This window comes from Hakea prostrata, chromosome 8 (assembly GCF_041222555.1).
Source record: "Hakea prostrata isolate BN-2017 chromosome 8, UWA_Hpros_2, whole genome shotgun sequence".
Classification (NCBI taxonomy): Eukaryota; Viridiplantae; Streptophyta; class Magnoliopsida; order Proteales; family Proteaceae; genus Hakea; species Hakea prostrata.
The window spans coordinates 37733150-37748001 of NC_142607.1; positions in this window are offsets into that span (position 1 = coordinate 37733150).

Genomic DNA, 14852 nt, shown 5'->3' on the forward strand with positions numbered 1-14852 from the left:
AGGGAAGGGGAGTATAATAATAATGACTTTGACCGTGGACCCTTTGCTGTAGCTTAGAGTCCACCGATCGGGGAAAGGATATTAAAGAGAAAAAAAATTACAGAAATGAAATAATAGAAAGTAAATAACAAAAGTAAATAACAAAAGAGAGGCACGACTATAGGCATCATTAATCAAGGACCCAAGGGGAAGGGAGAACAATAAATAAATGCTTTTTAAATCCTAAATTAAGAATATGGAGGGGTAGATAGAAGCGGGAATGAAGGGGGGAAAGAAGATTATTGAAGAATGTTACTTACTTGCATCTTTGAATCTCCAAAAAAAACCTTAAACAAACGATTCGAATCTCAACAAACCCTAACAACCAGATCTAGAATAATCTAGATCTGCAATTGCTAGACCTAAAGAGAAAGCGAATCCTCAAACTTGAACTTGAAATTGCATTGATAGAAATAAAGGAAATACACTTGCATCAAATAAATTACACAACTTCAATCTTCCTTGCAAAACATTAAAACCTAAACATTCAATCTAGAATAAGAACCCACAAAGTAATCAAAGAACTAGAGAAAACCTAGAGCAAGCTAAAGAAAATAGAAAGTGCAAGACTAAAGTAAACTAAAGAGAAAATAAAGTGTATAGACCTAAGAGGGAGGTAATATTTATAGGAGAAGGAGAATAATTTACAAATAAGGAAATAAAATTATATGCCAATGTAGGTAATACTCCATATATATTCAATTCTATAATTGATGGGGAAAGATCCTTACCTGGATTCGCTTTCTCTTGTTATGAAGTATTCGCAGCGGAAGTAAATTTGAATCCATGTTCTCGTTCCACCACCAAAACTCTACCGGGGTGATTCCACAATCACCAAGAAATGGAATAATTTCCACAACCCAAATTCCGTATGGAAAGAAGATGGAAGAGTGATCTAAAGCAAATGAGGAAACCTCCATTGGGTTTCTCCTTCCTGCGTTTCTTGGAGAAAGGGAGAGAGAGATGGGAGCCGCCTCTTCTTTTTGGAAGACTTACATAATGTAATCACACTTATGCGGTGGTTGCCAAAATATATAACCCTATTTTGTAACCGCCCTAATAGTGAGTTTCCAATATTGCCCTTGGGCATATAATTAAATCAATAATTATAAAATCCCAACAATAACCTTAGGTGGGATTGGCTCTGCCATTGAGAAGAGTGGAAGTGCTAAATTAGCGAAGGTGTTGCGGTAGTCTTCCATCTTGTGTCCTCCATCCAAAACCTTGTACAGTTCTAGGCAGACGAGACCAGTTGCCAATGCTGTGGCAGTTGCTATGGCTGGGATGATCCTCCCAACAATGAACTTGGCCTTGAGCTTGTCAACTTCTGGAATAGATATTTTTTTGGTAAACATAGGTAATAGAGTCTTTCTTAATGTTCTACTAAAACAAGAACAACTCTTTCTAATCATGCATATACTGGTAAAAAGATAATAATTTATTAATTATTTAATATTTATCAAAACATTTAATACTTCCCATTGCTATCACCTTGTAAATTCAAATGTTATTATCAACTTGTCATATTTCATAAAATTTTATGTTTCAAGTATTTTTGGTAGAAGGAAAGTTCATAATCAAGAAAGATTGTAGATTTAAGTATAGCTTTCGTGGTTAATTTATGAGTTTGATCGATAAAAGCTCTAACCCATCTAGCAATGCATCTTTATATCTGTCTTAATGTTCAATAATAGGTAAGATTTCCATTTTCATTGATAAGAACTTTGAATTATCTAGTTTTTCTTTTATTTTTTGGTAAGAGATTTATCCAATTAGTTCCCCAAAATGTATCCAAACTTCAATATTATTGGTTTTGCCAATCTGAGGGACTTTTAAATTTACAGGGTTGTTGTTAGTAAAAGACCATTGCATTCATATAGGAGGCCATGGTTTGAATTTCTTCGAGATTAAGGGCGAAGTCACGCTATATATTTAAATTATACCCAACAGCTATCTCTTGAAGAGTGGATAATCAAGGTGCACATAAGCTAGTTTAGATGAATTTCAAGTCCAAAAGAAAAAAAAAATGATGAAAGACTCTTGTTGAAATAAGACTCATTGATGAATTACTTTATTTAATTGGATTATATGGGTAAAAGGGTGAACCCCCAATTTAACAATAGATTTTTTATAATCTTATAATGGAGATTAGGAGTTTGATTTACTGTTTCTGGGGTTGCAAAAACTTCTCTACTGTTGGGTGTTCGTCCGAAGAAATGAAATCTCAAATAATAATTTTAAAACAAAAAGGAAAGTGAGGGACAGATTTGTGACAACTGGTATACCCAATATTTTCTCTTTTATAATAATACAAAATTTTACAAAATAAAAAAGAACCCAAGTAAAAACAAATAAAAGAAAAAAGAACCCAAGTAAAAACAAATTATTATTTTTTTGATAAGAAGAAAAGTTTCATTAAATTAAAAACACTTACACCCATAATTTTTAGTTGCATTACCTGTTCCTATTATTCTGAATCAGATAGTGCTAACTTTTCAAACAAACCTTGGAGCATTTGGGATGGGAATTTGTTAAGTATTACATATTTGGTTGTCCTAGCAACCTTAATTAACATATCTATATGTTGTAAAGACCATGTTCCAAAATTTGGTTTTGGTAACAGATTTGGCAACTCTTCTATATTGCACCAAATTTCCTGTATCTCAATCCCTTGTGTTGCTGCCTTATCCATCCCATATTGTATTCCAAAAAGAGCTGCTTCTAGCTTGTTCGGTATCTGCACGGTTCCAAAATTGATGGACTCTATATGTCCATTCCTGTGCATCTCAATGCTCCATCCTGCCATCCCTAGGTGCTGGTTAAGTACTCCTACACATATTAATACAATATTATTAGTTTTTGGGATGATGTTGCACCAATTTAAGTTCTCATAAATTAGGTTTCCTACATTTGGGATTGGAGAATTATGAATTGTAATTTCATTTTTCTGTAGTTTAAGATTTGCAATCCATTGATTCAGGCTTTTAAACACCTTCAGAGGGTTAGGATTTTTTTGTTGAAAAACTTTAAGATTTCTTTCCTGCCAAATGAAATAACAAGAGGTAATAAAGACTGAGAGAAACCATTTGGATTTGGATATATCCAAATGGGTTTCAGGGTTTTGACACCAACTTAGAATTGACGAGTCTCTCCAATTTTCAGTTCGTAAGCCCAGTGGTCCAGCAGCATGTATTCTTTTGGCCCATTCACATGATATAAAAACATGCCAACTTGTTTCGCTTGCTTCATCGCAGAGAGCGCATTCAGATGAACAGTTAGACCACTGGGCTAGTTTTGATCTGATTGGTAGACCGTCGTGCAATAATCGCTCAGAAAAACACCTTGAATTTTGGGTGTATAGGTAATTCCCAATAGAATTTCCACCACCTAGAAGAGGGGTTCCCTAACGAAGAGAAACGCCTCTTGATTATCTCAGAAAAAGCTTTTTTAACTGTGAATTCTCCATTTGGAGAAAGCGGGGAGGACCATGAGTCGTCATGATCCGACAAATTAATTGGTGTTGAAATGATGGAAATAAAATTAGGATGAGTTAGGGATATCTCCCTGTTGATGCTTTGGATATTGTTGAGGACCTCAACAACCGTTGCTTGGCGTGGCCCTATTGAGAGATCATTTGTTGATGTTGGATCTGGCATTTGTGTTGGTAACCAGGGATCAAACAAGAAAGAAGTTTGTGTTCCACCTCCGATTTTTTGTGTCACCATTGTTCTTAATTGCAAAATTATAGTCGTGAGACTATTCCAAATCCATGATCCTTTCTTTGCACCAACTTGAGGGTCAAAAAGAGATTGATTTCTGAAATATTTTGTTTTTAGGATTCGGACCCATAAAGCATCGGGTTGGGTTAGTATCCTCCATCCTTGTTTCAGAAGCAATGTTGAGTTGTAATCTTCCATCCTCTTAAAACCCATACCTCCCATCGCTTTTGGCTTGCAGAGTCTACCCCAAGCAATTAAGTTCAACTGTTTTTTCTTGTTTGGCTGGCCATTCCAAAACCTTTGACAAATCGCATCTATTTTGGTGCACATAGTCTTTGGGAATTTCAAACATTGCATTTGGTATAGCGCCATAGATTGCAGTGAAGCTTGCATCAAAACTCCTCTTCCTGCGAAAAAGAGATTTGTTGCCTTCCAACAAGCCATCTTCTTGGTCATTCGCTTGAACACAGATTGCAGAATTTTTGTTTTTCCTTTCCCAGCCAATAATTTTGTTCCCAAATATGTTGTCTCTCCTCTTAGTTCTGGTACCCGTAAGATAGAAAGTATCACATTTCTGTCCTCTCTGGGCACATTCCGGCTGAAATGAACTCCACTTTTCTCAAGGTTGATCTCTTGTCCTGTTAAATCTGAGAAAAGTTCTAGGACAGCCTTCAAAGCCATCACTTCTTCAGTGTCTGCTTTGCAAAACAAAAATGTGTCATCTGCAAAAAATAAGTGAGTGATATCTGGTGCCCCTCTCCCTATTTTGACACCACTGATTAGATTGAGGGATTTATATTCATCAAGGAGTCGAGATAAGACTTCCATGATTAAAAGAAAGAGATATGGACTTAGGAGGCACCCATGTCTAAGACCTCTTGATCCCGAAAACCATGAGGAAGGGGATCCACTCATTTTAATAGAGAAGGTGGGGGATGAGATTAAGATGTCAATTAATCTACACCATTTTTCATCAAACCCAAGGAAATGAAACAGCTTGACTAATATGCCCCGATCAGCCTTATCATAGGCTTTTGACATATCTAGTTTTAAAGCAATGAAACCTTTTTTGCATCGAGTTTTTTTCATGAAATGAAAGATCTCATGTGCCACTATGATATTATCCGTAATTTGCCTTTGTGCCACAAATGCACCTTGGTTTGGTGAAATGATTTCTGGGAGAAAGGATTTCAATCTTTTTGCAAAGATTTTAGTAATAATTTTGTAGGACACATTGCACAAACTAATGGGACGGAAATTCGATACTAGTTTTGCATTTTCTTTTTTCGAGATGAAGCAGAGTAGAGTGTGATTAACTCCATCTGGGAGAATCTCATTCAAGAAGAAAGACTTAACGAACTTGAAGACGTCCTCACAAAGGACATTCCAGAATTTCTGATAGAAAAAAGCATTAAAGCCGTCCATTCCTGGTGCTTTATGAGGACCCAATGAGAAAACATCACTCTTAATCTCTTGATTGTCCGGTGTGATAGACAAATTTCCGCCTTCAATATTGATGGGAGGAAAGAGACATTCAACAAAACTAGGGTCCAAATTTTGATTAGATTGGAACAGATTTTTCATAAAATCTGCAAAAACCCCAGCTATCTCACTAGGTTTCGTAAAAATTTTCCCATTTGCCTCAACCTCTGAGATTTTTCTCTTGTGGAGGTTAACTTTACTAGGCAGGTGATAAAATATGGTATTCTTATCCCCATCAGAGATGTACATGCCCCGGGACTTTTGGAACCAAAACATCTCCTCCGCCTCCATGGCCCAATCAAGCAATTGTTTTTTTTTCCCCTAATTCCCTCCCAGTCAAGATTAGGCCCTTGTTCAAGAAGCTCGATTTCCATTGAAATACGAACAAAAATATTGTCCACACGGCCAACCACCGAGTTGTTCCAGTGTTGTAGGAATCGAGTCATATTGGCTAATTTGACATGAAATGGAGAGGGTGAATTTTTAAACCAGGCTGATTGAAGATCCATCAAAAATCTAGGATGGGATATCCAAGCATTTTGAAAATGGAACAATTTCCTTTTGAAATCCCCATCAGAAAGAGGGAGCAAGATTAAGGGGTTGTGGTCAGAGCCAACAGCTGGAAGTCTTTCCATCCATTGGTTGGGAAAACAGCTTATCCATTTTGGTGAGGAAAAGACCCGATCTAATTTTTCTTTAACCAAATTAGGGGGTCGTTGTCTATTTGTCCAAGTGTACGGGCATCCGATGGCAGAAATTTCACTTAGACTCTCATCATTTATGAGAGTTTTCAAAACCGACAAAGCCCCATATGGCCTAAACATCCCCCCAACCTTATCTTTAGCCTCTAACAATTCATTGAAGTCCCCCATGATTATAAAGGGTTCGGAATGGTTTTGAACTAAAGATGTCAATTCCTCCCAGAAGATCTTCTGATCCGAATACTTGGGAGGGGCATAGATAAAACAAACGATAAATGATAAATCATTCATCCAACAACGGATCAGGAGGGCTGAAGGTTGTGAAGAAATTAGTTCAGATTTGAAATCATTTGCTTTCAACACTACAATTCCACCCTTCAGCCCTTTTGATCCACTACTTGCCATATGCCCCACAATATTGTACTTTGAAAAAATATTCCGCTTCTTTGAGAAAAGTTCATCATGATCCCTACATTTTGTTTCACAAAGGAACACCAGATCCGGATTGTGTTTTCGCAACAATTTTTTGATGCAGAGTTGTGTGAAAGTGCCATTAATCCCTCACACATTCCAAGACAAGAATTTCATGTTGTTCGAATGAACAATATAAAGAGCCACAGCAAGACTCCTCCACCAATCAAAACACTCCACACACCACTTATGGACATAATGAAATTTACTATAAATCAGGATAAGAAAAAGGAAAGGGGAATTGAAGAAAAGGTAACAATAAGTTTTTCCTTTACACCACATTGAAGTGTATAATGGGAAAAAACACAAGCAGAAAGAAACAAACTGAAATTAAACAGGGTCAACAGTTAAGCATAAAATCTATTTCTAGATTTGGGTTTGGGTTTGAGTTTTTTAAGCCAGCTATTTATAATTGCAAGGATTGAAATGAAAAGCACAATGCAGAAGTCAAAAAATTCAGAGTATTTGTGGTAAGGAAAGACCTGGGGGATGCTAGAATCAGTGTTCATCACCATGTCCTGAAACCCAGTCTGCAGGGGTTGCTGTGGTTGTGGTTGTGCCATTTGTTGAGTGGGTATCATTGGATCAGCTTTGATCAGAAAACGTGCCTCGACAGATTTCCCCACACTCCAAAGTAAAGAGGTTGGGTCAGAAGATTCTATCAGAAGTGAATCCAGAAAAAGATCAAATCGATCAATGGGTGGGAGTTGCATGTAGTTAGGAGAATTCCTGCGCCGTTTACGCATGAAAGAAACATCAAGTTCAGCATGGTCCCTGTTTTCCCCAATAGGCCAGGCAACATCCTTATTTTGTGTACATGCATCAACCGAAGCATTAGCTTTCGAGACCCTCATTTCCGAGCCCTCACTTTCCCCTTTTGTATCTTTATGGTTTGAATTGAAAGTGATTGAGTTAGTGTGCAAATTCTGAATAGTGACCCTTTCCACTTTTTCTAGCCAATCAAGCGCCTTTAAAATTTTCCCCAGCAACACCGGATTTGTCTCACTTGGTTCGATGGCTTCATCCACTTCCATACGTTTCCCTTCTAAGAAAACCGATTTTTCAACATCCCCTTTAAAATCATCTTTTTTTTCCTCATTAAGGACATCAATTCCTATGTCCAGATTTCCCATGTTTTCCATGTCAAACACTAGCTTAGGAAGTGAGCTAAAGATTTGAGTCTTCAAACCAGACTCTTCAACCATACTTTTGCTCTGAAACTTCAAACCAGATTCCTTCGTATTCTTGACAGCTAAGCCTTCATTTTGTTCAAGCATATGATCTTTTTCTTTTTCCTTCTTATTTTCTTTTTCTTTTTCTTTTTCATTCACTTTCAATTTTTCCTTGATCATCGGCTCACCTACCATCACCACATCTTCCCCAGATCCTTTCTTCCCCTTCAAATCAGCCTTCTGATTTTTTATTTTGATTTTATAGCTGCTCTTCCCACTTTTATCAGCTTCTTTCAGACCCTGTGTCTTCGAGGCCCTTGTCTTCTCCACCCGGGTGCTTTCCTCCCACGAATTCCTTTTGCTTTCATAAGGAAATTCCTCCACCGAAGCAAAGAACCAGTGAAAGATGTTGAGGTTCTCTAGAACCGTTTCGAAGAAGTAAAGAAGCAAAGAACAGAGACGATCAGAAGATGAAAGTGGAAAGTTGCATATAATAGTCAACAGCAAGAGTACGATCGTGCATTTTTTGACATCCCTTAGCCAATCGTTTATTTTGTTTGCAAAAAAGGATTATTTTGTTTGCAAAAAATAAATGGACAAATTTGTCCCTATTAGGAAGCTAAATTTTTTATTTTATTTATTTGTGAGTAATCCTTTTAACTATGAAATTATGATGTCTAATGAAAGCTTTGCTACAACTTGAGTTTGTACTATTATATAATATATAATAATATAGTATGAGTAAAAAAGAAAAAGGATATTTTTATTCAAGAAATGTTTGCAACATAAATAGATGGACAAATTTGTCCTTATAAAAAAGCTAATTATTTACTTTATTACGTTGTGGGTAGTCTTTTTAGATACGCAATGGAATCATTTTACCCAATGAAATATTTCCTACAACTTGAATTCTTACTTTTATATAATAGTATGAAGAACAAAAAGGAATTAAAATACTTTTGTTCGAAAATGATATGCAACAAAAATAAATGGATAATTTGTCTTTATAAGAAAGCTAAATTCTCTATTTTTATTAACTTTGTGGGTAGGTTTTTTTTAGATATGAAAAAAGATTATTTTGTCTAATAGGAGATTTGCTATGACTTGAGTTCATACTTTTATACAATAAAATAATATAATAGTATAATACTATCCACTATGATATGAAATGATACTGTAAGAATTGGGATTTCTAGTGGAAAAAAAAAATTGAGTTGATTTTTTTTTGGTGAGACATAAGGAGTTGATTGAAAATAGTATAAATAGTTGAAAATTTAAGCAATAGATGTAGTTTTCTTCCTTAGATATTCAATTTTATCGAATTTTTGTCAAATTTAGAACCAATGGTTCAACATAATAACCATATCATTTGTATATTATTTTTTTACAACATGTAAAACCAATTGAAACCAGAAGTCAAGGTATTAATTTTTTTTCGCTAAAAGGGTCATTTTATAAGGAAAAGAAGAAAAAGAAAAGAAATACAGCAATTAGTACCTACCTTGCTCACCCGCAATAACAGTTGCCCCCAATACACCCTTCCTCACTGGTTCCTACTCATCATTCACAACAACTAAACCATCAGAAACGATATGTAGGAGTAGGACGTCTAGATGCATCCAAATCAAGATCTTTAAGAAAAGCTTCATAGCAATAGTTACATAGCAGCACTATCTTCTCCCAATGGGAGGCTTTGATGCACTGTAGATACTTTCTCTAAAGCTGCATCTACCCCTTCTTGAATTCCTCTGCCATAGAACCCTTTTTACTTGTTACTACTTTCTTCACTGCGTGAGCCTTCTTCGAACGACCAGGTTTCCGACAAGGAGAACCTTCAGCCCACACTGATATAGACGAAGACGAAGGTGGAAGAACTACTTTCAATTGCAAAGTTTCATCATTGGCCGAACTCTCCAGCCTGGCCGAATTCTAATGGGGCCCACAACAGTCCAATCATCCTCCCTAGTTCCTTCAAAGACCGAACTTCTAATAATATTTGCAACTTCAGGTCCCACCAAGGAACACCCTAAAGAAGGGTTTCCAATTTGCTTAGAACTCTTACCTGCAACAAGCACTTTTTGAAATTCAAATGGATTGGCCGAACCACTTTCGAGCTTATCTGTAGGTCCCACTAGTGAACTCCCCAAAGGAAGTTTACCAATTGAATCAAAACACTTTGCCGCATCTAAGGAATTTTGAATTTCAAAACTAGAGTCCACGGCCAAAGAAGCTGCTTCAAAATTATTCAAATTCTGTTGGGCCCCGCATGACCCCACTTGAAGCTCCAAACTAGAGTTCACGTCCAATGCAGCTTCTTCCAATCTAATCGAATTTTGTTGGGTAGAAAAGTCTTCCACATAAACCGAATTCTGTTCCGTAGAAGAGTCTTCCACTCTAACTGAATTCAGCAGGGCCCCACAAGGCCTCTCATTAAGCTTTTCAAACCGTTCAAAAGAGCCAATATCCTTAGTGGCCGAATTAGGTGGAAGTTGGTTAGTCGTGGGACCAACAGAGGTAACCACGTTATTTGCAAGATTACCAACCAACATCGAACTCTTGCCCTTATCTAAAATTTTTTGAAGTTGAAAATGATCACTTTCTAGAAAGAGAGAAAGATCAAGAGAAGAGTTCTCGCTAGACGCGATCACCACATTAGAGGGAACCAACCTTGTTGATTTGAAATTTGAATTGAAATTTGAAATTGAATTTGCCGCACCCTCATTGGATGAAATAGAGTCCTCCAAACCCGCCACCTCTAGAGCCACACGAATCTGATGTTGGAGTGAACTTGGAGTCTGCACTCTCACACCGTCAGTAGGAATGCAATCCACAATAGGATTATCAGCTGGGAGGCTTTCTGCAGGAACGATAGAGGGCTGAACTTGCAAACTATCCACAGAATTGTTTGAAGCAAACCTACAATGAAGACCCAAGTGGCCTTCTTGATTACACCGTGAGCACCGCAGAATATCATCCTAAAAAATTACCTTCTGAAGAAAACTAAAAACTCGAATAGTTCCTGGTTCAAGGCGCTCAATCTAAACCTCATTCACTCGAACAGCATCGACCTCCAACTCAACAAAAATTCGAGCATAATGACCAATAGAACCAAGACGAGTTCGTCTATCAAGAGAAATAGGTCTCCCGACAGATTTTGCTATAGCAAGAAGCACTTTCTCATGCCAATACTCAAGAGGTAAATCAGGGAAACGAACCCACACCAACTTACCCGCTGGTTGAGGAGAGTGGATATTAAAATCCAGCCTCCATCGCTGAAAACGGATGTATTGCTTTCCAACATTCCAAAAACCTTTGCGCCACACCTGAGACATATCTGCCTCACTATGAAACTGAGATGATAAACCCTTTCCCCAATGAATGTAAGATCACCCCCTTGAGACAATTTCCAAGCACCCCTAGCTAGCTCTCGCAATTCATTCATGGTTGTGATGCGAAAATTAGCTCGCCCAATCAACGAAAAACGGAATTTATTTCGTTGCATCTCGTAATCCTATTGTGGGATTACAATCTTGTGAAACTTACCCGCTTGTATAGGAGAAGGGAGGGAACCGATCTCAGGCAACAATGAACTCCCCACTACTCCCGCATAAGATTTGTCCCCATTGGTAAGCATCTCAGGAGGCTTCAAACGCAGGAAGACCGATTCCCTAGGCACCTCCGAATTTCCTAGAGCTTCCATCTCCTCCATCTCACATCCTTTAAAGATAGGTGTTCAACCCTAGCGGACAGCACCGGTAAAAAAATAGCATCTTGAGGAATTTAGTGGGTTGTTTCTGGCTTATTCTTTTTTTTTTTGGATGAGGTTCATCCGGGCCAGCTTACGCGCACCACGATTACATCCTCGAGGGAGATTTTATATATATATATATAATTAATGCCGCCGAACGGGTGAAAGTCAAGGTACTAAAATAGTTTTTCAGCAAGAGTTATTGGAAAAATTACATGGTTAGTCATTTTTATTTCCCTTTATAAAAGTAATCATTCAATGCTTCATTTAAATATAGCTAAAACTGAGTTTAGGTTTCCAAAACTAATCAAAATAATGATTTTTCATCCTCTTTGGATATTTTACCCCTAAAACTAACCACATTGAAGGGGGAAATTGCTATTTTGTCCAAAAGGAAAAAGTCACTATTTTTTCATACCCTATGAAAATTTTCACCCCTATGTCAGTATGGTATTTTAGGGGTAAAAATGTCTAAAGAGACAAAAAAAAAATTCCTATCTTGGTTAGTTTTGTAAATGCAAACTTAGTTTTAGCTTAATTTATTTAAATGAAACATCGAATAGTCATTTTTATAAAAGGAAACCTAAAAGTAACTAATCATATAATTTTCCCAGAATTATTGGATTAAGATTATTTATGAGTAGGATTAAGCTTTTGTAGAATCATTCAACATTAGGTTCATCCTTTTTGTCCTATAAAACTAGTTGAATAAAACAATTAATTAATAAATCTTATCTTAATAAAAATTCTTTTTTTATTTGATAATGAATAAAAGTCCTTTAAACATTATATTTATGAAACATGAGGAGCCTAAATATTATTAAAGTTTAGATAGACTTTCAGATAACTGGATAACTCTCTTACAAAAAAAACTTGGATAGCTGAAATCACTTATCAATGGAAATGGAAAATATTTACCTTTTTATCAAACATTAAACAGCTATAAAGATGTATTGTTAAATGGATACTTATCAATGGTAATGGAAAAGATTTACCATTTTTTTCAAACATTAAAACAGATATAAAGATGTATTGCTAAAAGGGTTAGAGCTTTTATGGGTCGAACTCATTAGTTAGCGGAGAAAACAATGGGTAAATCTGCCATCTTTCTTGATTTATGAGTTTTTCTTCTACCAAAAGATACTGCTTGGGGCATAGAATTTTGTCAAATATGAAAAAAACAATTAAATTTACAAATTGATAACAATTGAAAATTTTGTCTTATATTTAAATTATATATAAAAATTACTTTTCTAGAAGTAGTCAATGTGTGCGTAGGCTGACCGAACAACCTCAGATCTAAAAAGAAAAAGGAAAGTGGTAGGTGAACGTGTGAATATGTTAGCTAAATAGTTCTAAATATCTATTAATTAAATCTCAATTGTCCAATAAAATTCATATTTTCCCTCATATTATTTTGTAGGTTAGTTAAGTTAATATTCTATCATCAGTTAAATTTTCAAAAAAAAAGAAGAAAAACAACACTGGCCGTTAAGAGTAATGTCTCTTTCTTCTTCCTCTATTCCTTCTCTATTTCTTTTTTTGTTCCTTATAACGAGCAAAACAACTCTCTTAATTGATCATATAAACATCTAATATATATATATACGAAATAACAAAATCACAAATTTCACACTAGAAGGCTCCTGATCAGAATTTCTTCACATGAGATATTTTTCACCACACATTCCTTCACCATAGAAAATCAAGAATGGAAACTTTTTTTTTAAGAGAATAGATAAATACCTAAAGAATTATCTTGAGAATAATGGAATGCGCAACAATTGAGAGATAATTTAATAGAGATGGTTGATAATCCCAAGTAGAAAAACATTGAGAGGGTTTACGAGTAAGACAAGAGAAAATGACGTGGGTAGGATAAGAGAACTAATATTTTGTTATCGTTATCGGGAGAGTTTGTGAGTGAGACAAGAGAAAATGAGGTACCTGTAAAACGAGATTTCTTTTTCACTTCTTTGAAATGACAACAAAAGAACAACTGAAATCATAGGATTTTCAGTGATAAACTCTTAGCTTGATGAACGTAGGTGAAAGGGCTTCAGTGAAACCAATAGAAAATAAATAGAAAAAGAAGAAAGAGACGTTACCGCCAACGAGAATCCACAACCGTTGACATTAGATTAAACCTAACTAATTCATAAATAATGGAAGGAAAAATAGGTATTTTATTGGACGATTCAGATTTAGTGTAACAAATTTGACAATGAATATTTAGAGCCATTCATCTAACCTATTTACGCGTGTGTTCATCTACACTTTAACCAAAAGGAAAATCAATGAAAATTATTAATTATTTTGATAAATATTAGATAATCAATCAATCAATAATAATAATAATAATAATAATAATAATAATAATAATAATAATAATAATAATAATAATAATAATAATAATAATAATAATAATAATTATTATTATTATTATTATTATTATTATTATTATTATTATTTAATATAGGTGTCATTAAGAAAGAATCTATGCATATACTTACCAAACAAAATAATAATCCATACATATCTAACTACTAGGTTAGCCATGATAGTTAATATTAAATCTTTAATTTTGTATAGAGTATTACAAAAAATCAAAAAAAAAAAAAAAATAAAAAAATCTATGCATATATTTACCAAACAAAATAATAATCTAGCATTTTCCATATATGTTATCATAAGTAATCTATTATGTTAGGATAAGAATAAATTCATTGTCATAATAATCCATACATATCTAACTACTAGGTTAGCCATGATAGTTAATACTAAATCTTTAATTTTGTATAGAGTATTACAAAAAAAAAACTATAAATCTAACATTTCCCATATATGTTATCATAAGTAATCTATTATGTTATTTTACTAAAACAAAAGTAATCTATTATGTTAGGATAAGAATAAATTCATTGTCATATAATAAATTAGATGAATTATGAGATTTTTTGAACTGTTATAAAATAAAGAGAATATATCAGAGACAAAGAAGAAAACTAGAACAAGATCAATCAGAAGTGATTCATTCAGCTGAGTGCATTAAATATTTATAGTAGAAGGAGCATCTACTCTGATATGGAAATACAATATATGATTCTTGCACACAATAAGATATTTTTTATATGGAAAGATAGATTGTCGCCCAAGATAGAAGGTGCATGGAATGGAAATATTGACTGCCAACATTGTGTGTTGAGATCACTGTAATCTTCAATTAAGATGGGAATGTGAATCACCAAGATTGTATGCTGAGGTGGTTGAGATCTTCAATTGGAAGTATTGCTCCTCCTTGGATGTTCATCAATAGATAATGTACCTCATTAAAACCTTACTAAGAAAAAACCCTGTGGGAAAAAATCTTAGTGAAGGAAAAAGAGTATACATATCTAAATAATATGTATTGGTAGCTGCCTCATTAAAAACCTTACTAGGAAAACCCAGTGGGACAAAACCTTGGTTAAGGGAAAAAGAGTGCAGCACGTATTTTACTCCCCCTGATGATAATATTATT